At 45.0% G+C, this 21958-nt stretch overlaps 1 protein-coding gene across 2 annotated transcripts in view; it reads right to left on the bottom strand.

Annotated features, from left to right (window-relative positions):
- LOC144769768 (N-acyl-aromatic-L-amino acid amidohydrolase (carboxylate-forming)-like) overlaps positions 1 to 21958 on the bottom strand; it is a 263725-nt gene that overhangs the window by 224457 nt on the left and 17310 nt on the right. The window contains exon 1 of one of the 2 annotated variants that reach the window (XM_078654189.1): positions 10312 to 10431. The exons of the other annotated variant lie outside the window; for it this stretch is intronic. The gene's annotated coding sequence lies outside the window, so the exon portion shown is untranslated. Of the gene's footprint in view, positions 1 to 10311; positions 10432 to 21958 lie in introns of those variants that run through there. 2 annotated transcript variants of the gene reach the window in all.

The raw sequence follows: 21958 nt of genomic DNA, 5'->3' as shown, positions 1-21958 counted from the left end.
GGAATCTTCCTGAAATTTTCCTTAACTTTGCCTCGCGGCGCTCCGCTCCTTCCCTGAAAGTTTGGGGGGGATTCGTCAAGCGGGGGCCAAGATAAAAGGGGGGTCCCAAAACGTGTTTTCCCCATGTTAATTTCCGTAGGGCGGTTGAACTCACTTTTAGCCCGAACGGCTGAATGGTTTTCCACCAAACTTGGCAAAATTGTAGGGACTGGTAGCCCGATGTGCCTTTGCTATGTCTCAAGATATGTGCTCCAGTGGTTTTTATGAAAATTAACTTTGAAAAAATATATATTGGGCTACATTGGGCTATATATATGTTAGAGCCCAAATGTAGCCCAATGTAGCCCAATGTAGCCCAATGTAGCCCAAAGATGGCCACCAGAGACAAAAAAAACAAATGTAGCCCAAATATCAGACAGATGTAGCCCAACTATAGCCCAATGACAGAATGCCCCAGAGTGTCCTAAAGAACAACTAGAGCGCTAACAGTCTTAATTATGACAAAAGTATGGCACACCTGAAGTCATCTTGATTGGAATAAAGTGTTAACACTTAAAACATTTAATTTGCAAAGGAACAAAATGAGGGGGCTCCTTTTGCCATAGAAATTATGATTAGTGCTGAAGAAAGAAAAATTAGGGCACATTTTGAGTGACTTCTCAAATCCTCTTATATTTCATTAAAACAATTCTGATATGCAGTCTCCCAAGATGGCCACCAGAGACAAAAGGTTGGGTCGGGTGAAATCCGTGATGGAATAATTCCCTTGTGGGTCGATACATACAGCCAGCTCTGACTGCTGTGTCTTACTGCTGTCAGCTTGAGCGCACCTCCCGTTGTGCACCGAAACCGCCATGGCTCCAGTGCGGGCCCGCTCTCCTCGCGGTGGGCGTTCTCTCGCGGCCGAGCAAAGCCGCTCAAATACCATCAAACAAAGTTAGCCCCTATGAGAGACACCAACAAGTGCGTGATTCCTCAATATTTATTGCTGGCAGCAACAACAGGCAAAGACAGCTGGTAGTAACAGCAAAATTCAATATCGCCAGACGCGTTTCGGGAACAGCGTTCCCTTCTTCAATGGCAAAGTCCTTTTCAGCCAGACTTCATTACCTGCACGAATTATATCACAAAGTCATGCCCCAGTGGGCGGGGCCAATCCCTTGGCCTTCTGGTCTTTGTAGTGCAAGGTTAGTGTTACCCAAGTTGGTTGGGTCGGGTGAAATCCGTGATGGAATAATGCCCTTGTGGGTCGATACATACAGCCAGCTCTGACTGCTGTGTCTTACTGCTGTCAGCTTGAGCGCACCTCCCGTTGTGCACCGAAACCGCCATGGCTCCAGTGCGGGCCCGCTCTCCTCGCGGTGGGCGTTCTCTCGCGGCCGAGCAAAGCCGCTCAAATACCATCAAACAAAGTTAGCCCCTATGAGAGACACCAACAAGTGCGTGATTCCTCAATATTTATTGCTGGCAGCAACAACAGGCAAAGACAGCTGGTAGTAACAGCAAAATTCAATATCGCCAGACGCGTTTCGGGAACAGCGTTCCCTTCTTCAATGGCAAAGTCCTTTTCAGCCAGACTTCATTACCTGCACGAATTATATCACAAAGTCATGCCCCAGTGGGCGGGGCCAATCCCTTGGCCTTCTGGTCTTTGTAGTGCAAGGTTAGTGTTACCCAAGTTGGTTGGGTCGGGTGAAATCCGTGATGGAATAATGCCCTTGTGGGTCGATACATACAGCCAGCTCTGACTGCTGTGTCTTACTGCTGTCAGCTTGAGCGCACCTCCCGTTGTGCACCGAAACCGCCATGGCTCCAGTGCGGGCCCGCTCTCCTCGCGGTGGGCGTTCTCTCGTCAGTGATGTCACTGACCATGTCATGAATGATGTAATATGTGACATCATCAGCAGTGGATTGCGGGTGCGCGAAATATAGTTAGTACAACTAACTATATAGGAGCAATTTCAATGGTTTTGTATGAGTGAAATGTCCAGCTAACTATAACACCCCTAAAACTTATAGTTTTTTGAGTGAATTTTAAAGGTTTTTTAAATGCTAATTCTTAACTATATAAGGCCTGAAACCTATGGTTTTTTCAGTGAATTTCAAAGGTTTTTTAAATGCTAATTCCTAACTATATAAGGCCTGAAACCTATGTTTTTTTCAGTGAATTTTAAAGTTTTTTTTAATGCTAATTCCTAACTATATAAGACCTGAAAGCCCACCAGGAATCTCCAGTATGCGCCAGGGGACTACATTGCAGAGAGGTGTAATGAAGCCACGCCCCTTTTTGCACCTCTCTGCAACGCAGCCCCCGTGCATGTTTGAAGAGGGGGAACTAATTTGCCTTGCATACTGGGGGCCCCTGGGGGCCAACTAGCCCACCTTGAACCTCCAGTATGCGCCAGGGGGCTGCATTGCAGAGGTGTAATGAGGCTATGCCCCTTGTTACACCTCTCTGCAACGCAGCCCCCTGGCACGTTTGCAGAGGGGGAACTAATTCCCCTTGCATACTGGGGGTCCCTGGGGGCCAACTAGCCCACCAGGAGCCTCCAGTATGCGCCAGGGGGCTGCATTGCAGAGAGGTGTAATGAGGCCACACCCTTTTTTACACCTCTCTGCAACGCAGCCCCCGTGCATGTTTGAAGAGGGGGAACTAATTCCGCTTGCATACTGGGGGTTCCTGGGGGGCAACTAGCCCACCTGAAACCTCCAGTATGCGCCAGGGGCTGCATTGCACAGAGGTGTAATGAGGCTATGCCTCTTTTTACACCTCTCTGCAACGCAGGCCACTGGCACGTTTGCAGAGGGGGGACTAAGTCCCCTTGCATACTGGGGGTCCCTGGGTCATATCTGCCCAAACGCCGAAATTCCGAACGATTGAAAATGACTTTTCTTGAGAAACATTTGGATTTGGATTATCATGTCCTATACTTTGGAATTTTTGAAAGACTGACTTTGAGGATGCTATAAATTACTCAAGTCTGCCCGAATTGTGTGGGTAAAATTGAATTGATACCTAGTCACTTTGAATAAGAATGTACTTACGTCTCATCTAACATTTGGAAGAAATATCTAGTTATATGACAACAGGATACTGACATAACTTGAAGGAAATAAGAACGCCCTGAACAAGTTCTGTTGTACAGAACGAAACGTGTCAGCTGGCTGTGGTACATAAACTTAAGGAAAATAAAAGCATTTGAATATACACCAAGATTCAGCGCTTCAATAAGGACTCTAAGTGATATGATTTGATTGGACTTATTGTGCAAGTGGTGCTGTGCCAAACTTTGGAATATTCTCCACTACTCTCTACTACTTACTCTCTACTACTCCACTACTCTCTAATACTCACTCTCTACTACTCATTCTCTACTACTCTCTACTACTCTCTCTCTACTACTCACTCCCTACTACTCACTATCTACTACTATCTACTACTCACTATCTACTACTCACTCTCTACTACTCTTTACTCTCTACTACTCACTCTCTACTACTCTCTCTCTACTACTCACTCTTTACTACTCACTATCTACTACTCTCTACTACTCACTCTCTACTTCTCACTCTCTACTACTCTCTACTACTCACTCTCTACTACTCTCTCTACTACTCTCTACTACTCACTCTCTACTACTCACTCTCTACTACTCTCTATCTACTACTCTCTACTACTCACTCTACACTACTCTCTACTATTCTCTCTCTCTGCTACTCAATCTCTACTACTCTCTACTACTCACTCTTTACTACTCTCTACTACTCACTCTCTACAGCTCTCTACTACTCACTCTACTACTTACTCTCTACTACTCACTCTCTACTACTCACTCTCTGCTACTCTCTCTACTGCTCTCTACTACTCTCTACTACTCACTCTCTACTCTATTACTCACTCTCTTCTCTCTACCTCTCTACCTCGCTCTACTTCTTTCTCTACTAGTCTCTACCTCTCTACCTCTACCTCTCTACCTCTACACCTCTACCTCTCTACCTCTCTCTACACGCACACATATACACATATATATATGCATATATATGCATATGCATTTATGTATGTGTATATATATATATATATATATATATATACATACATAAACATATATAACCTGCATATCTATATAAATACAAATATAAATGCATGCATACATATACATATATGCATACATATGCATGTATGTTATTTACATGAAAGTTTTAAAAACACTAATAAAAGCAAAGCTAAAAAGCCACCTCATTACAAACAGAATGGCTTTAACTTAAACGAGGGCGAGATCTATTGCATTTTCAATGCTTGTTTACTTTGGTTCCATCAAGAAGGCATTCTGATGTGTCACACATTTGCCATAAATTCTGAATGTTAGCACTCTTGTTGCTCATTAGATCACTGTAGTAAAGCTACTGCTCACCAGGGACGTCTGCTGCTAATCATAGTTTCTATGGCAAAATGAACCCCCTCATTTTGTTCCTTTTTAACACCTTGACCGCGGCGCCGTAGCCGCGCCCTGTGCTGGACATTCCAGAACAGGGCGCGGTCGTGACGGAACCGTTCCGTCATCAGCACAGCTCAGCCGTGACTGATGACGGAACGGTTCCGTCATCAGCATCGAAGGGGTTAAATTAAATGTTTTCAGACTTACCACTTCATTCCAATCAAGATGGCTTCTGGTGTGCCATACGTTTGTCATACGTAAGACTGTTAGCGCTCTAGTTGTTCTTTAGAACACTCTGGGACATTCTGTCATTGGGCTATACTTGGGCTACATCTGGCTGATATTTGGGCTACATTTGGGCTCTTTTGTCTCTGGTGGCCATCTTGGGAGACTGCATATCAGAATTTTTTTAATGAAATAGAAGAGGATTTGGGAAGTCACTCAAAATAGCCTTTTAATCAGGGTATGAGAAGGCTTCTGTTCTCTGCTTGGATAAGACAGTCAATTCCTCCACCTGACGCGTTTCGTAATTCTTACTTCCTCAGAGGCTTGTGGAGTTGAATGCGTGCATCATGGTTTCAGTCCCTTTAATGTTATTAATTACGCCCTCGGATTGGCCAGTCAAATGACTGTTGCATACTCCACGCCAACCTGTGGGCCACACACGCGGGATTGAGGGAAGTCGCTGTTAGCTGCGGCCCATCCGCGGGCTTGAAATGATGACAGAAATTAGTGCCACCATCAACGGAAGTAAACATCAGGACTTCAATCCCCACAATGCAACAGTCATTTGACTGGCCAATCCGAGGGCGTAATTAATAACATTAAAGGGACTGAAACCATGATGCACGCATTCAACTCCACAAGCCTCTGAGGAAGTAAGAATTACGAAACGCGTCAGGCGGAGGAATTGACTGTCTTATCCAAGCAGAGAACAGAAGCCTTCCCATACCCTGATTAAAAGGCTTACCACCTTTCGTGTGCGGTCGTGTGCTGACTCAACTAGTGGGAACTGGTAGTTGGCGCTCAGATGTTAAGCGGCTGCCCGGCCGCTGAGTCGCGCACTGCCCGAAGAGTGAGGGACACGTGGCCTGGAATACTCCACGCCAACCTGTGGGCCACACACGCGGGATTGAGGGAAGTCGCTGTTAGCTGCGGCCCATCCGCGGGCTTGAAATGATGACAGAAATTAGTGCCACCATCAACGGAAGTAAACATGAGGACTTCAATCCCCACAATGCAACAGTCATTTGACTGGCCAATCCGAGGGCGTAATTAATAACATTAAAGGGACTGAAACCATGATGCACGCATTCAACTCCACAAGCCTCTGAGGAAGTAAGAATTACGAAACGCGTCAGGCGGAGGAATTGACTGTCTTATCCAAGCAGAGAACAGAAGCCTTCCCATACCCTGATTAAAAGGCTTACCACCTTTCGTGTGCGGTCGTGTGCTGACTCAACTAGTGGGAACTGGTAGTTGGAGCTCAGATGTTAAGCGGCTGCCCGGCCGCTGAGTCGCGCACTGCCCGAAGAGTGAGGGACACGTGGCCTGGAATACTCCACGCCAACCTGTGGGCCACACACGCGGGATTGAGGGAAGTCGCTGTTAGCTGCGGCCCATCCGCGGGCTTGAAATGATGACAGAAATTAGTGCCACCATCAACGGAAGTAAACATCAGGACTTCAATCCCCACAATGCAACAGTCATTTGACTGGCCAATCCGAGGGCGTAATTAATAACATTAAAGGGACTGAAACCATGATGCACGCATTCAACTCCACAAGACTCTGAGGAAGTAAGAATTACGAAACGCGTCAGGCGGAGGAATTGACTGTCTTATCCAAGCAGAGAACAGAAGCCTTCCCATACCCTGATTAAAAGGCTTACCACCTTTCGTGTGCGGTCGTGTGCTGACTCAACTAGTGGGAACTGGTAGTTGGAGCTCAGATGTTAAGCGGCTGCCCCGGCCGCTGAGTCGCGCACTGCCCGAAGAGTGAGGGACACGTGGCCTGGAATACTCCACGCCAACCTGTGGGCCACACACGCGGGATTGAGGGAAGTCGCTGTTAGCTGCGGCCCATCCGCGGGCTTGAAATGATGACAGAAATTAGTGCCACCATCAACGGAAGTAAACATCAGGACTTCAATCCCCACAATGCAACAGTCATTTGACTGGCCAATCCGAGGGCGTAATTAATAACATTAAAGGGACTGAAACCATGATGCACGCATTCAACTCCACAAGCCTCTGAGGAAGTAGGAAATACGAAACGCGTCAGGCGGAGGAATTGACTGTCTTATCCAAGCAGAGAACAGAAGCCTTCCCATACCCTGATTAAAAGGCTTACCACCTTTCGTGTGCGGTCGTGTGCTGACTCAACTAGAGGGAACTGGTAGTTGGAGCTCAGATGTTAAGCGGCTGCCCGGCCGCTGAGTCGCGCACTGCCCGAAGAGTGAGGGACACGTGGCCTGGAATACTCCACGCCAACCTGTGGGCCACACACGCGGGATTGAGGGAAGTCGCTGTTAGCTGCGGCCCATCCGCGGGCTTGAAATGATGACAGAAATTAGTGCCACCATCAACGGAAGTAAACATCAGGACTTCAATCCCCACAATGCAACAGTCATTTGACTGGCCAATCCGAGGGCGTAATTAATAACATTAAAGGGACTGAAACCATGATGCACGCATTCAACTCCACAAGACTCTGAGGAAGTAAGAATTACGAAACGCGTCAGGCGGAGGAATTGACTGTCTTATCCAAGCAGAGAACAGAAGCCTTCCCATACCCTGATTAAAAGGCTTACCACCTTTCGTGTGCGGTCGTGTGCTGACTCAACTAGTGGGAACTGGTAGTTGGAGCTCAGATGTTAAGCGGCTGCCCCGGCCGCTGAGTCGCGCACTGCCCGAAGAGTGAGGGACACGTGGCCTGGAATACTCCACGCCAACCTGTGGGCCACACACGCGGGATTGAGGGAAGTCGCTGTTAGCTGCGGCCCATCCGCGGGCTTGAAATGATGACAGAAATTAGTGCCACCATCAACGGAAGTAAACATCAGGACTTCAATCCCCACAATGCAACAGTCATTTGACTGGCCAATCCGAGGGCGTAATTAATAACATTAAAGGGACTGAAACCATGATGCACGCATTCAACTCCACAAGCCTCTGAGGAAGTAAGAATTACGAAACGCGTCAGGCGGAGGAATTGACTGTCTTATCCAAGCAGAGAACAGAAGCCTTCCCATACCCTGATTAAAAGGCTTACCACCTTTCGTGTGCGGTCGTGTGCTGACTCAACTAGAGGGAACTGGTAGTTGGAGCTCAGATATATATATATATATATATATACACATTCGACAAAACGTATATCAAACACTAAATCATTAAATACAATATTATATTTAAAATGTCAATTTTTGAAAAAAATATTATTTCATAATTTAAAAAACAAATATACGTTTGTTTATAGTACTGTAGCAAAATATAAATCTAACCTAAATATTTTTAAGTTACATTAATTTGTTTACATTTGTAAATGACCTCTATGTTATAAATGTTATATTACACTTTTAAATTTAAAACATTCAAGAAACATTTTACTTTTAGCTATGAAAAAATCTGTAAAAACATTAAAAATACAATATTCACACCTGTAAAATGTGAAAATTATAAATTAAAAACAATTTACATAGATTTAAATAATATAAAAACACGTAAACAGTTTAACATTAAAACATATAAAGCAAACTAAAAAACACACTTAAAAATAACAAATATACCAATACAATGATATTACTATCAAAGATATTTTTACAACAATATATTTAACAATAATAATAAAAATATACCTAAATAACATCATTCTTAACTGGGATATTACTGTTGAGGATATTTCCTGCAACAGAATGTTCTGGCTATGATATTCTGGTGTCACAATTTTGTCCAAATGCCTACCTTTCTTCAGGGAAATATTGGCAGATGTCAATCAATTAGGACCATGATGTCTGCAGAGACATAGGATTTTCAAAAAGAGGTACTTGTGACAGAGTACTTAATGTTGATGAATGGTACAAATTCATTGTTCAGGCTAGAGGCTAGAGCCACAACTGTGCTCAGACAAGGACAAATATAAATGCTCACTTCAAATGTAAATAGTAGCAGTACAACGAGAATGGCATTTTCTCCCTGCATTTTATGGAAACCCATAACCGGACATTCAGTTGAACTGCACAAACTGTCTCCGTCGATGACACACAGTCACACACAGACAAGGAGAGATGATAAGTAAGACGATAAAAAAACAATAACACTATGTCCCACTACATAGGATTGCCTATATATTTAAATCAGAATGTTCTAAAGCAGAATGTTAAGCCTACTTAGCTACTTACTCTCACCGTATTCAGAATCGTATAATACATCTTACTTGTTTAGGTTTTTCTTAATTACGAAGGTAGCTGCTCATATGTACCATTCAGCAGAGGAAAACACAAATGAGAGGTATGTAATATAGGTAACACCTCACTTATAGCCCTTTATAGTATGTCATTCTAGCTTTATATGTTGAGCTTCTTTTTTTAATACATAACTGTTTTCTACTACCACTTGAATGATCAAACACACAGTCATATTTGTTAGTTACAAATGAGCACTTAGCTCAGCGTTAGGTTAACTTTACAATTCCAACCTCCTACAACTGGTTTCCTAACCACTGACTATGTAAAGTAGTTTTATGCACATTTATTGTATGGAATTTTATTATTTATAGTTAGCATAAAAATCTGACATTTGTCAGGGCCTCTGCTAAGACTCGGAGTACACATAATAAGGAACAGAATATCGAATAACTAGAGTGTCAATTGTAGTTGACCGCACTGACCTTTTGACCACCTCAATGAAATCGTAGGGCTGGCCACTTCTACCCACCTTTGTCCCTCAACAGTCTCCTGGTTTCAGCTGAGGGTCAACAGGGAGGGCACAGAGTGTAAATTTCCGACCACCGGCAAGCCTTGTTTTCAGTCCCGACTTTTATTTATCAAATTAGTGAATCCTAGGAGTTGTAGTCCTATTCTCTGTGATTGAAGCAATTAGGCCAGCACACCTGAAACCGATCATTGATAAAAGGAAACCACTGGATTTAAAAATCACATGCTCTGGCAAAATCTTGAGTCTTGGTTGTAGTGTCTCGTGAGTTAGAGATGGCGGGACCCTTTGGTACTTGACAGCCTCTGTAGAACAATGACGTAAGTGCATGTGTGTGGGTGATAGAGGTCATGATGTAGAATGTTCAGTTAACGATTATACAAGGAAGAAATAATGACGTGAAATACCAAGCTCCCTGTGTGGCATGATCATGTGCATGTATCCCAGTTGGGGAGGACGCTACAACTAGTGACGAATATGGGGTTATATAAACCCCACAACCCAAATAATCAAGAGTGCTCTCCTGGTGAGTTTGCAATGGTCCAGCAAACTGCTTGTACGTGCCCCGTGTGCCTAAATCGAAGTAAAAATTTCCACTTGGCCTATGTGGAGTCAAAGCGCCACTCCAACCATTGCAAGGCCGGTGAAAAAAGAGAAAGGCTTACAGAACATTTTTCTGTGACTATAAATGTGCTTGTAAAGTAAAAACAAGTGATACTGTGCCACAGCCTAACCCAGAGCCACCATTCATACAACACGACAATGCTAAAAGCAGTAACAACCAGGACAGAGAAGCACTAAAGGCAGTGACTACCGAGTGCAAGAAAGTGCTAATAGGGGAAATAATTCTGATGCAAAGAAATGCTAAAGGAAGTGAAAACCAGGTACAAGGCAAAGAGACAAGAAGGGTGAAGAACCTGTGCAAGAAACCAAATCAGTACTCACCAGCGAAGAAGAAGACATTGCCTCACAACCAGAGAGCATGCGTGATGACTCAAATGTAAGCAAGCGGTTAGCGCTTGATGAAGGTGCTGATCCAAACGGGCAGCAGAGGCTGCAGGAGCGAGATCCCCTCCAACAGCAGAAAGTTCCACAGATTATGATGTTGCGGCATTCCTAAAACCATCTCTTCCCTTCAATACAGCCAAAAAGCAGAATATGGGCGACAGATGGAGTGCCTAGATCAAAACCTTTGATGATTTCATTGAAGCGCTGGAAGAAGCAGATGAAAAAAAGATTACTAAATAACTAAAGAATTTCTCAGGTGAAGTAGTAAAAGAAGAAATATAGAAAATACCACAAGGTAATGAAGTGACTTACCGTCAAATTAGAGAGGTGTTAAACACCAAGCTCAATCCAATGCCAAATGGATGCTAGACAAATTGGTGGTTCTAAACCTGAGCCGTTAATAGCTGAACTTCCCGGTAGAATTATTGCGTACATGAAAACGATAATGCCTGAAGTACGCGTAAACTGGGACAAGCTATCTGCGTGCAAGCAGAAGAAAGATGAGAATGTGTCTGACTTTTTCACAAGATTTGAGGAGACTTTCACCGATCATAGTGGTCAGGATATGGCTACCGAGGGTGGCCAAAGATTGTTTGTAGACAAGTTCGTACATAATTTAATCCCTGAACTGTGTAATAAACTGAAAGATTCAGAGAGTGCTTGGGCTGTCTCTACGTCAGCTCAAATTTTAGCTACAGCCCAGTACTATGAAAATAGGCGCAAAGACGAGCTAGATAAAGTCGACAAAAAGGCGAAAGATTTAAAAACTAAAGTTCTTCTCCAGCAAGCCTATCCGCCTCGCACGAGTAGTCAGCCCAATTATCAACCACAACAGCAGTATTCGAGAAACGCGCAAGGAAACGAGTTTTCCCATCAGCGTATTGCTTATGGCCCGAATCAATGTGCGTATTGCAAAGAAGAGGGTCACTTTAAAGGTAATTGTCCGGCTCTTGCGCGACGTTTGAGCGGTGCTTCAGGTGTAAGGGGAAGAGGTGTTCAACATGCCCCTAGAGGTAGGGGCCGTGGAAATTTCACGCAAAATACAACTTCTTTTCCGCCTCAGAATTCGATGAACAGCTTTGACCAACAGAATAATGCGTCGTCCAGGTCAGCTCAGTACTATGCTGACGACTATTACACCGAACATGAAAATGAGGGTAACGATTGCTAGGACAGCCATGGACAAAGAGAGGGAGTTGTTTCAGTTCCAGTAGATCAGAATGGACCTTCTGTCAAGGTAATTACCTCAGGAGTGTCAGAGCCATTTCTGCTGGATACTGGTGCTACAAAAAGTTCTATCATGCACTCGAAACTTCCTGGCGCACCTTTGTCTGGCGAAATGAATGTTTCAGTAGGTTTCTCTGGCGCCCCTGTTAGAAACCCGATCTCCAGTCCTGTATCTCTTTCTATTGGCCCATGCGAATTAGAAGCACCCCTCATTCTTACAACAGGTTGCGGTGAAAATTTGTTAGGCTTGGATTTGCTAAAAAGGTTATATGCGACTTTGTACTGTTCCCCCTTGGGAGTACAACTTACTTTAGGTAAGAAAGTCATTTCTCCAATGTATTTGTCAAAGGACAATATTCCGACTGAATTGTCATCACTTCCTGATATACCTTGGGCTAATGGTTCTAATTATGTAGGTCGTTTGGAGATAGCACCATATGTCATAACATTGAAAGCCAACGTTAGGTTGCCACGTATTCCCCAATACAAAATATCTAGCGAATGTGAAAAGGCGTTATTGACGATTGTTTATGACCTGATTGATAAGGACGTCATCGAAGAAACAACAGGAAATGTTTGTAACAGTCCAGTCTTACCGGTCTTAAAGCGTACGGATCCTTCACAGCCCCCTGTGTATAGGTTTGTGATCGACCTCAGAGAAGTGAACAAGATAGTTATCCCACAGTTTCCAGTTGTCCCTGACATTACTGCTTTATTGACGATGGTTCCAGCTTCAGCAAATTGGTTCTCGGTGATTGACCTGAAGAACGCTTTCTTCAGCATCCCGATTGCTGAGGAGAGTAGAGATATTTTTGGATTCAATTTAGGAGGACGAAGCTTCCGCTTCAAGTGCGCTCCTCAAGGCTACTGTGAAAGCCCATCAATATTCAGTCAGGCCCTGAAAACACAACTAGACACGATTGTTCTACCGAGTGGTTCAACTCTGATTCAGTACGTAGACGATCTGCTGATCGCTGCAGACACTGAAGAGATTTGCAAGAAAGCAACGTTATCATTATTACGTAACTTATGTGACATGAAGCACAAAGTCTCTCTTTCCAAACTACAATTTTGCCGACAAGAAGTAACCTACTTAGGTCACATCTTGTCGAAGGAGGGAAGGAGACTGACACCAGAAAGAATACAGGCAATTGCAGAACTGACTGCCCCAAGGACACAGAGAGAGGTTCGAGCCTTCTTGGGCATTACATCGTACTGTAGACAATGGATACCGAATTTCTCACTACTAGCTAAACCCTAGCTGGCACTACTCTGCAAAGACACGCCAAATCCTATGCCTTGGTCTGAAGATTGCCAGACGAGTTTCTACGAGTTGCGTGATGCATTATGTTCGGCTCCTGTGTTGGGAAACCCCAACTACAGTAAGCCTTTTACATTATATGTCCATGAGAAGGAAGGTTGTGCATTATCAGTTTTAACACAACATTTTGGGGACAGACAGCGCCCATGCGCGTATTTTTCGGCAACTCTAGACCCTGTGGCTAAAGCCCTACCAAGTTGTCTGAGGGCTACCGCCGCAGCAGCTGTCTGCATCCGACAATCCGCTGGATTAGTCATGAATAATACTCTGATCGTTATGGTTCCGCATACAGTAGACATTTTACTAAACAGGACGAAGACACAACACCTTACTAGCGCTCGACTATCCAGTTACGAACTTACACTGCTAGCAAGTCACATCCACATAAAAAGGTGCGATACACTGAATCCCGCAACGTTATTACCCATTCCGACAGAAACAGACAAGATTGATAACCATGACTGCTGTTTTAGGACAGAAGAAGAGACAAAAGGGAGAGTAGACTTACAGGACACTCCCCTTCCTGAATGCAACGATACTTTATGGGTTGATGGTTCATGTTTCAAGCTGCCGAATGGTGATACGACTGCAGCATATGCCGTAACGACATTACACACCATTATAGAGACCGCGTGCATTTCCCATAATTCTGCACAAGCTGCAGAGCTAATTGCGCTTACCAGAGCATGTGTGTTAGCGAAAGGAAAGCGAGTGAATGTGTACACTGACAGCCAATACGCCTTTGGTGTGGCTCACAGTTTTGGGAGATTGTGGCGTGAACGTGGGTTTCTTACGTCACATGGTGCAAAGATACAACATGGTCAGCTAGTTAATGAGCTCCTCCAGTCACTGACCTTGCCACTACAAGTTGCCATTGTAAAATGCAGTGCACACAAAAAGATTCAGGATGATGTTGGCCGCGGGAATGCGTTTGCAGAAGAGGTTGCGAAAGAGACTGCAAGGAACACAATGAGTCGGATGTATGTTGTAGGTCCCGCTAGATGGTTTACTGATGTGGGAATGTGTGAGGACACCATCGAAAGCGTGAAATCTATACAAGCCGAGGCAACTGAGAAAGAGGTGAATGAATGGAGAGAAAGTAAGGGTAGGTTAGATGCGAATGGTTGTTGGGTCGAATTGTCAGAACACCAGCGATGGCTATTACCTAACGCCTATGTACTTGCAGTAGTAACAATGGCTCATGGATTTGCACACATCAGTTCGAAAGGAATCTGTAAAGTATTGGCCCCAGTATGGCAAAATAGCAATATCCCGAAATATGCAGAGAATGTGGTCAGAAACTGTATGGTGTGTTTGAAGTACAATCCCGGTCGGGGAACCCCAACTCCAGCTGGTCATTTTGCGCCGCCAACGTATCCGTTCGAGGTTTTGCAGCTCGATTTCATTCACATGGAGAGATGCAACAATCTGAAGTATGTGCTCGTGGTTGTTTGCGCTTTCTCCAGGTGGGTGGAAGCGTACCCCCTTAAGGACAATACTGCCTTGTCAACTGCCAAAGCCCTTGTCAAAGAGTTCTTCCCGAGATTTGGCATGCCTAGAATCGTCTGGAGTGATAATGGAAGTGAATTCGTAGGACGCGTGATGAAGAGAGTGTGTGAGTGTTTAGGCATACAACAAAAGTTTCACTCTGCGAATCACCCCCAATCAGCTGGATTAGTAGAGTGCTACAATGGCACTTTAAAGCTCAAATTAGCCAAGATCCAAGCCTGTACAGGTCTTAAATGGCCTGACGCCTTGCCGCTAGCACTCTTGTCAACCAGAATGACAGTCCATTCCAGGTTAGGACTTAGCCCCCATGAGATAGTGTTTGGCCGCCCAGCCAACGTCTGGGGCGTGCCAAGGCCAAACAAACTCAGCGAAATAGAACACCCCGTACTGCTTGACTATTTGTGCGAATTGACAACTAAATTGCGTGTTTTACACCAACAGGTCCACAGTTCCTCTCCGCCAGCCTCTGACGATCCAGGTCACTCCATCGCACCCGGCACATGGGTCTTGGTGCGGAATTTCCAGCGCACAAACAACGGCCAGTCGAGGTGGACCGGACCTTACCTGGTACTTCTTTCCACGAGATCAGCTGTTCGGGTGGAAGGCAAAAAGAACTGGGTGCACGGGACCCATTGTAAACGGGTCCCTCTGCCCCTTCCATACGACCGGTGGGTCAACGAAGGAATTGCCGACTCCGAGACAGAATCCATACCTCGCTTCATCCCTTTCAGCGATGCACGTTTAAAAGAAACTGGTACCGAAAAGGAGAGTGATCATATTTTACAAGGATTTGTGCCACCGTCAATGCAGTTGGACACTTCAGAACCTAAGACATTGTTTGAAGACCACACCGTACATGGGAAACAACAACAATATAATCTAAGGTCGAGACAAAGAGACTAAAAAAAAAAAAAAACTAATGTGATTTCCCTTCCCCCAAGAACTATTTTTGATTTTTCAGCTCTCTCACTCTCAGGAAACTTGCTCATTTTTGATTTTTGAACCGCCATCCGGTTCTGCTGCTAGGATCGCGGTTGAAGTCTGGGGAGTGCAGCTGGGGACGTTCAGGTCAACGGTTCTGGTTGGTCCAAGGGAGTTACCCCGGACTGAACAGAGCGCACTCCCTGGCAGAACCAACCTACCACCGCGGGCAGCAACTAGAGGATGGAGTTTCCTAGGGTAAAGAGACCTACCAGACTCTTGAATTTTGAAAGACAATTATGCACTATACTGGCCAAAAGATGGTTTTTGATAACATGTATTTTAATGTTGTGTAGCATAACGATGTTTTTGACTGGTTATACTCTATTCGTATTCCAAGTTACTTTTTCAAATGACACCCGGCCACCGCCTCCTCCTACTATCTCTCCACACTACTTTCACCCTCTACCTGAACACGAGTCTCCCAGAAGACTCGAATTTGTAAATAACTCATTCATTCAACTTCTACACCAACACCAGTCCATAATGAACACATCGAACTGTTGGATATGTGGACTCATGCCACACACGACTGATAAGGGTATCCCATACTTCATCCTGCCATTCAGTTATTATGGTTCTCTGTGGGCTTTCCAGACCATGTTCCTATTCGCCCTAGAACCATACCCGACCCGTTCTACTGAGAGTGATTCCAGTAACAAGGCACTAGTAGCAGGGATAAGAAATATGAGTAGAGAGTTCGACACATATCTAACGATTCCCAAAGATGAACTCACTCCGTACACTCGTTGGAACGTAACTAAATATGGGGTTTACCTGAGTAAGAGCCAGACAGTAAAGAAATCCCGCCCAGTTTGGATAGTACCCAACCGAGGTCACTTATGCTTACAAGGTATCGGCAGGGATCCCAAAGCACAATTAGGAAAGAGTATATGCACGGAAACCTATGTGTTCACTTCCCGAACTTCCCCTATACTATTAGCAGCCAAAGGCACGTATTTCGTCTGCCATGACCAAGCTTACACCTGGTTGCCCCCTGACTTCTCAGGTACATGCTTTATCTCGTTTCTGCTGCCTCCCACCTACACGGCCAGAGCAGATTACCATCGGACAAGGACAGCTAGAGGGGTCGTGAGTAAAGACGACACCGCGGGTCAGGAATTCGCTGACTTCGCAAAGGGTTTTCTGCCATTTTGGGGGCCTATGGTGAACAGCAGGAATATTCGCCAGTTATCGAGGATAGTTGAATCCGCCGTGATTACAACGGCCGGAGCCCTTGGCAATTTGACGACCGAACTTCAGTCGGATCGACTTATGACCCTTCAGAACCGAGTTGCCCTAGATATCATACTCGCCGATCGTGGTGGTGTGTGTAGAGTGATCAAATCCAGTTGTTGCATTTTCATCCCTGATAACTCACCGACAGTGTACCAGGCCATCTCTAAGCTACACGAGATATCTGGTTCCCTTCACGTAGAAAAAGGGGACTGGTCCTTACTAGGGTGGTTCTGGGAACTGATCGCTACCTGGGGATGGAAAACACTGATCTTCATTGGGATGATCTTAGCACTTCTGTTTATGTTCTGCCTGTGTGTACAGTGCGCTCCTGCACTATGTGGCCTCTGTGCTACCTCATGTGTACGGAAGCCTGTGTCAAGGGACGAACTGAGCAACAGAATGATGCTACAGCAGCATCTCCACGAATTCCTTCATACAGATTTAGACTCGGATTAACATGAATTATTGCCTTATATGAGGGCAAAAGGAGGGTCTGTGGTTCTGAAATTCTGGACCCTACCGTTGTCCCGGTATCAAGGTCCAATACCCGTGTCCCGAAACATCAACGTACCATGACGAATTTGGTGTCGACGAACCGATAATGATTAGGACATCATTCCTATGCATTTGCGTCATGATCGAGGCATGCTAACACCCCTGAATTGTAGTTTCCGTCCCGACCCCTCAGACTCCATTTTGTAAACGGTATCCATCTTGTGTCTTGCCCTCATGATAAGTCAATTAAAGGTCGAGCTTGATCTAAAAAGGACACGTCCACCTTCCCTGACTCCCCCCTGACCTGTCCCAACTGACTCCCTTGCCTCCAGCCAAACCTGTTTGGGCAGCTCCTCGCCCAGTGGCCAAACACGATAGCATCAATGCACAACATACCACAAACCATTCACCGCATACAGATCATGTTTTCTACACACATACACACCTGTCCACGCTCCCTGTTTATGGCCAGTTTTATGACTAGGAGGTGCCTTCTTTTATTGGGGCTTCACCGATATCTGATGGGAGTTCCGGGCCTGGCTAGGTAATCTATCACGAATTGGGCATCTAAAATACGGGCTTGCCTACATGACTTCGCTCTTTTGTATTATTGTAGAAATATGTATATAGCCATATCATAAACTCAAGAATTCTTGCTTGCAGCTATTATTTTTGTATATAAGGAGAAGGCTGGTTCTGTAAAAACGAACAGTCTCCTGAGAACACATGACCCGTGTTTGTCGTGCTTCTAGGACACCTGTTACTTGGTAGCTGCCAATAAAACTTGATCTCTGACTGCGACTAGAAGGCTCCGTGTTTCTGTGGTCCGGAACAGGGAGAACTCAGAGGTCTTCGGGTGTTATCCCCTGGCACCAAACGGGTTCCTAAAAACCCGTTACCTCACATCCAGGAAAAGATCAAAGCCCTGCTGACTACTTCACACGTGTGCCAATATAGTGTCCCAGCACTACTAGAGCAGCTGAGGCTTATGTTAACTTAATCGTGAAATCCATTACGCCTGATGCCTTATCGGTGGACTAAATCATTGCTGCCACAAGGAGCACTGATAGAGATTTGCTAATACTCAAAGACTTTATTACACATCAATGGTGGCGAAAACATACTCAACCTCTTCATGATTACCTTGAATACCAGAAATTCAAAAATGGGTAGGAAGACCTTTCAGTTACCCCAGAAGGCATCATCTTACAAAGGATGAGGATTGTCTTACCCAACAAGTTATTGAATTGGCCCATGAGGGACATTGTGGAGTTGTTGCTACTAAACAAGCTCTACCGGACTGAGAGTGGTTCCTTCGTCTTGATGAAAGACTGAAAAAGAGTTAAAGGCATGTCATTTGTGCAACTGTTTGCCATCCAAGACAACCCCACATCTGTTAAACATGTCTTATCTTCCAAAACATGCATGGGAGAAAACTGCAATTGATTCCTTTAGACACCTTGACAATAGATATCATCTACTAGTAATTGTTGATGAATACTCCCGTATTCCCCTTGCGGAAGATCTGTTGTCAGCTACTCATGACAGAGTCATCGAGAGGTTTGAAAGTATTTTTGCAACGTGGGTGTTCCTTTGATTTTGAAATCTGACAATGGTCCACCTTTCAATAGTCGAGAATTTAGAAATGTTCTTCCTCATCTAAATGTCATGCATCAGAAAAGCACGCTCCTCTGGCCACAGGTGAATGGCATTGTCGGGAGATATGAGCAACCTCAAAAAGACCTCTTAGAACTGGGGTTTCTGGCTGGCAGAGGTATGCACCCTGTACAAGCAGTAACCACCACTCTAGTCAGGGTAAGCTAGATACACACACAAAGATACCCTGTGCTCACCCTCTGGTAGCTTGGCATAAAGCAGACAGACTTATCCAAAGAGGCAATGTGTAAAGTATTTGTGCAAAACACACAGTAACACAATACAAACACCACAGACTCCAAACAGATTTTAAAAAATAGAGATTATTGTTAAGGGAAAATCAAGTCTAAAGCGTCAAACTTTTAATCAGTACAAGTCGAGATATGATATTTTAAACAGTGCTTAGAAGTCAATAGTGCTAAAACGTTTCTTGAGGTCACGAGGGGCTGGGATGAATCTAAAGTTCAGGCCGACAGCATTGAAGAGCAGGCCAGCTACGAAAATCACGCAAGTCCCACTGAAACAGTACCTTTGATGGAGCAAAGCGTCAACACTGAGGGCACGATGCGTCGATCTTTTCCACGCAGCCGGGTCGCTGTGTTGTCATTGAGCTCCGTTGAGATGCAGGAAATGCGTCACCGTCGAGCTGTGCAAACTGGCGCTGTTGGGCCACGCAGGATGTGAAACTGCTGTTGTCAAACAGCCTCTGCGTCGGCGCCAAAAGGCAATGCGTCTGTTCAGATCAGCGCAAAGCTGATAATGCATCGGTTTTGTAGCACTACAGCTGCAAAACCAACTTCTGAGGCCCAGCACTGGTGGGTCCACCTCAGGCAAGGGTAGGACTAACAGATGGCAGAACCCAGTAACACCAGCAGGATTGCAGGATATCCTTTGTGTGGCTGAGACTTCAGAAAACAGGAGACAAGCCAACAGGCCCTTGGAGTCACTCTGGGTTCAAGTTAGATGGGTCCAGTACTTGTCCTCGGCAGGGAAGAGATCAGCTGGCAGCAGGACAGCTTAGCAAAGCAAAGCAGCAGTCCCTCCGAACAGTCAGTCCAGGCAAAGTGGCAATCCGTACAGCACAGCAGTTCTTACTCTTGGCAGTTTTTTTCACAGGTCCAGTAGGGTACCGATTTGGTAGGGTGAGAGCCCCAGTATTTATGCTCAAATGTGCTTTTCAAGCAGGAGGCTGACTTTAAAGCAGCCCTTGGAAGTGGGCAGGTCCCCTATCATCCCAGCCTTGTCTGCCAGGCTATCTATAAGGAGTAATCAGCCCTTTGTGTGGGACACAGGACATGGCCTTACCAGATGTAAGTGTCAGCTCCCTATCCCCCTTCCTGCCTAGGAGGGGATCAGAATGCAGATGAGTCCCCTGTCACACCCATCCTTCCTATGTTTTTGGCTGTCTAGAGGGAATGCAGAAAGTGTAGCCGTCACCCACCCCAGACGTGTATTGTAGACAGGCTGTAGGCACAGAGAGCTAAGCTAAGAGCAGAGAAAGTGTCTAACATAGTAATGTTAAATCCAACTTTACCACTAAAGAGGATTTATTATTTCCATTCCAAAGATATGAAACATGATTTAACCACTTCTTTCTAATAAGGAATTCCCAATGCCAGCCTGTGAGAGGAGTAGGCCTCACAGTATTGAAAAACACATGTAGCTGTTTGTCACTACTAGAACATGTAAAACTTAAAACTACATGTCCTACCTTTAATTACAGAGCACCCTACCCTTAGTGCCTTCTAGAGCCTACCTTATGTGTGACTTATGTGTAATAAAAGGGGAGCTTCAGGCTTGTCAGGTGGTTTTAGATGCCAAGTCAAAGTGGCAGTAAACTGCGCACACATGTCCGAAACTCAGGCCCCAGACAGGTTTGAAAGGTACATGTGTGTGTGTGCACAATCAGTGCTGCAGGCCCACTAGTAGCCTTTAGATTACAGGCCCTGGGTATATGGTATACCAGTTTACAGGGGTCTTACAGGTAACCTAAATATGCCAATAAGGTATGCACCAATTCCACTGTGCTTAGGGAAGAGACAACACACACTTTAGCACTGGTCAGCAGTGTAAAATGCTTGTAGTCCTAAGACCAACAAAAAGCAACAAAAAGAGGAGGAGGAAAGCAAAAGGTTTGGGGTGACCCTTCAGAGAGGGCCATTTTCCAACAAGACCGTTAGACCGTTAGACCGTTAGACCATTCAACGTGCTGCGCTGGAAATGCACATCAGTTCTTCAGTCTACACTTCGTGCATACATGTCAACTCTCCGTTCTACCACAGGTGAAAAGCTCTGCCACATTAATGTTTGGGAGAGCCATTGGAACCAAGTTGCCACAATAGATCACTGAGAGATATATTGACCTTGCTAATCTTTGCACTACTGATTCGTCTCACAAACGCAAAATGAAACCCTATACGGATAGAGGCCGCTGTGCTCGGGACACTGTGTTCAAAAGAGGAGACCAAGTTATTGTCAGGCAAAAACAGAAACGCAAATCTGATTTTTCTTTTGATGCTGACCCACTGAGGGTTGTGACTAGAAAAAGACACATGATGAATGGTCACCGCCCTGGAAAGTCCATTACGCGAGATTCTTCACATTTCAAGCACCTGCCTCGACATTCGCCAACTCCAGATATCAGAAGGGACACTTCTCCACCTGAGAATCCAGAGAACCCAAAGGCTATACGGATGTCTCTGTCACCAAGGCTAGTCATTGACATTTCTCCGGTATCTTCGCAGCCTCACATGCCCAGTTCTCTGTGTTTGATTCAAGCACCAAAATGGCTTATTGTAGAGTTGTAATGTATATATGCATTATTTCTGCTTTTTATTTAACAAAGATCTGTCATGTTTTGTGAGTTAGAGATGACAGCACCCTTTTGGTTCCTGACAGACTCCGTAGAGGAATGACGTAAGTGCGTGGGTGATAGAATTCATCATGTAGAATGTTCAGCCGATGGTTACACCCTGAGGAATAAAGGCAGGTAATACCAAGCTCCATATGTGGGTTGATCGTTTGCCTGTGGTGACTTGCAATCATGTGATAATGACCAATTTACCCCTCTATGAATGAAATGAAGGGCGGCATTTCGTGTTCTTGCCGACTGGGAAACCTGGACTACAACAGCTCTCACATGACTTGTAAGAAGAG

Source organism: Lissotriton helveticus, chromosome 1_1 (genome assembly GCF_964261635.1).
Source record: "Lissotriton helveticus chromosome 1_1, aLisHel1.1, whole genome shotgun sequence".
NCBI lineage: Eukaryota > Metazoa > Chordata > Amphibia > Caudata > Salamandridae > Lissotriton > Lissotriton helveticus.
Note: the sequence above shows the minus strand (reverse complement) of the source record. Positions and strands in the feature narration are given on the sequence as shown.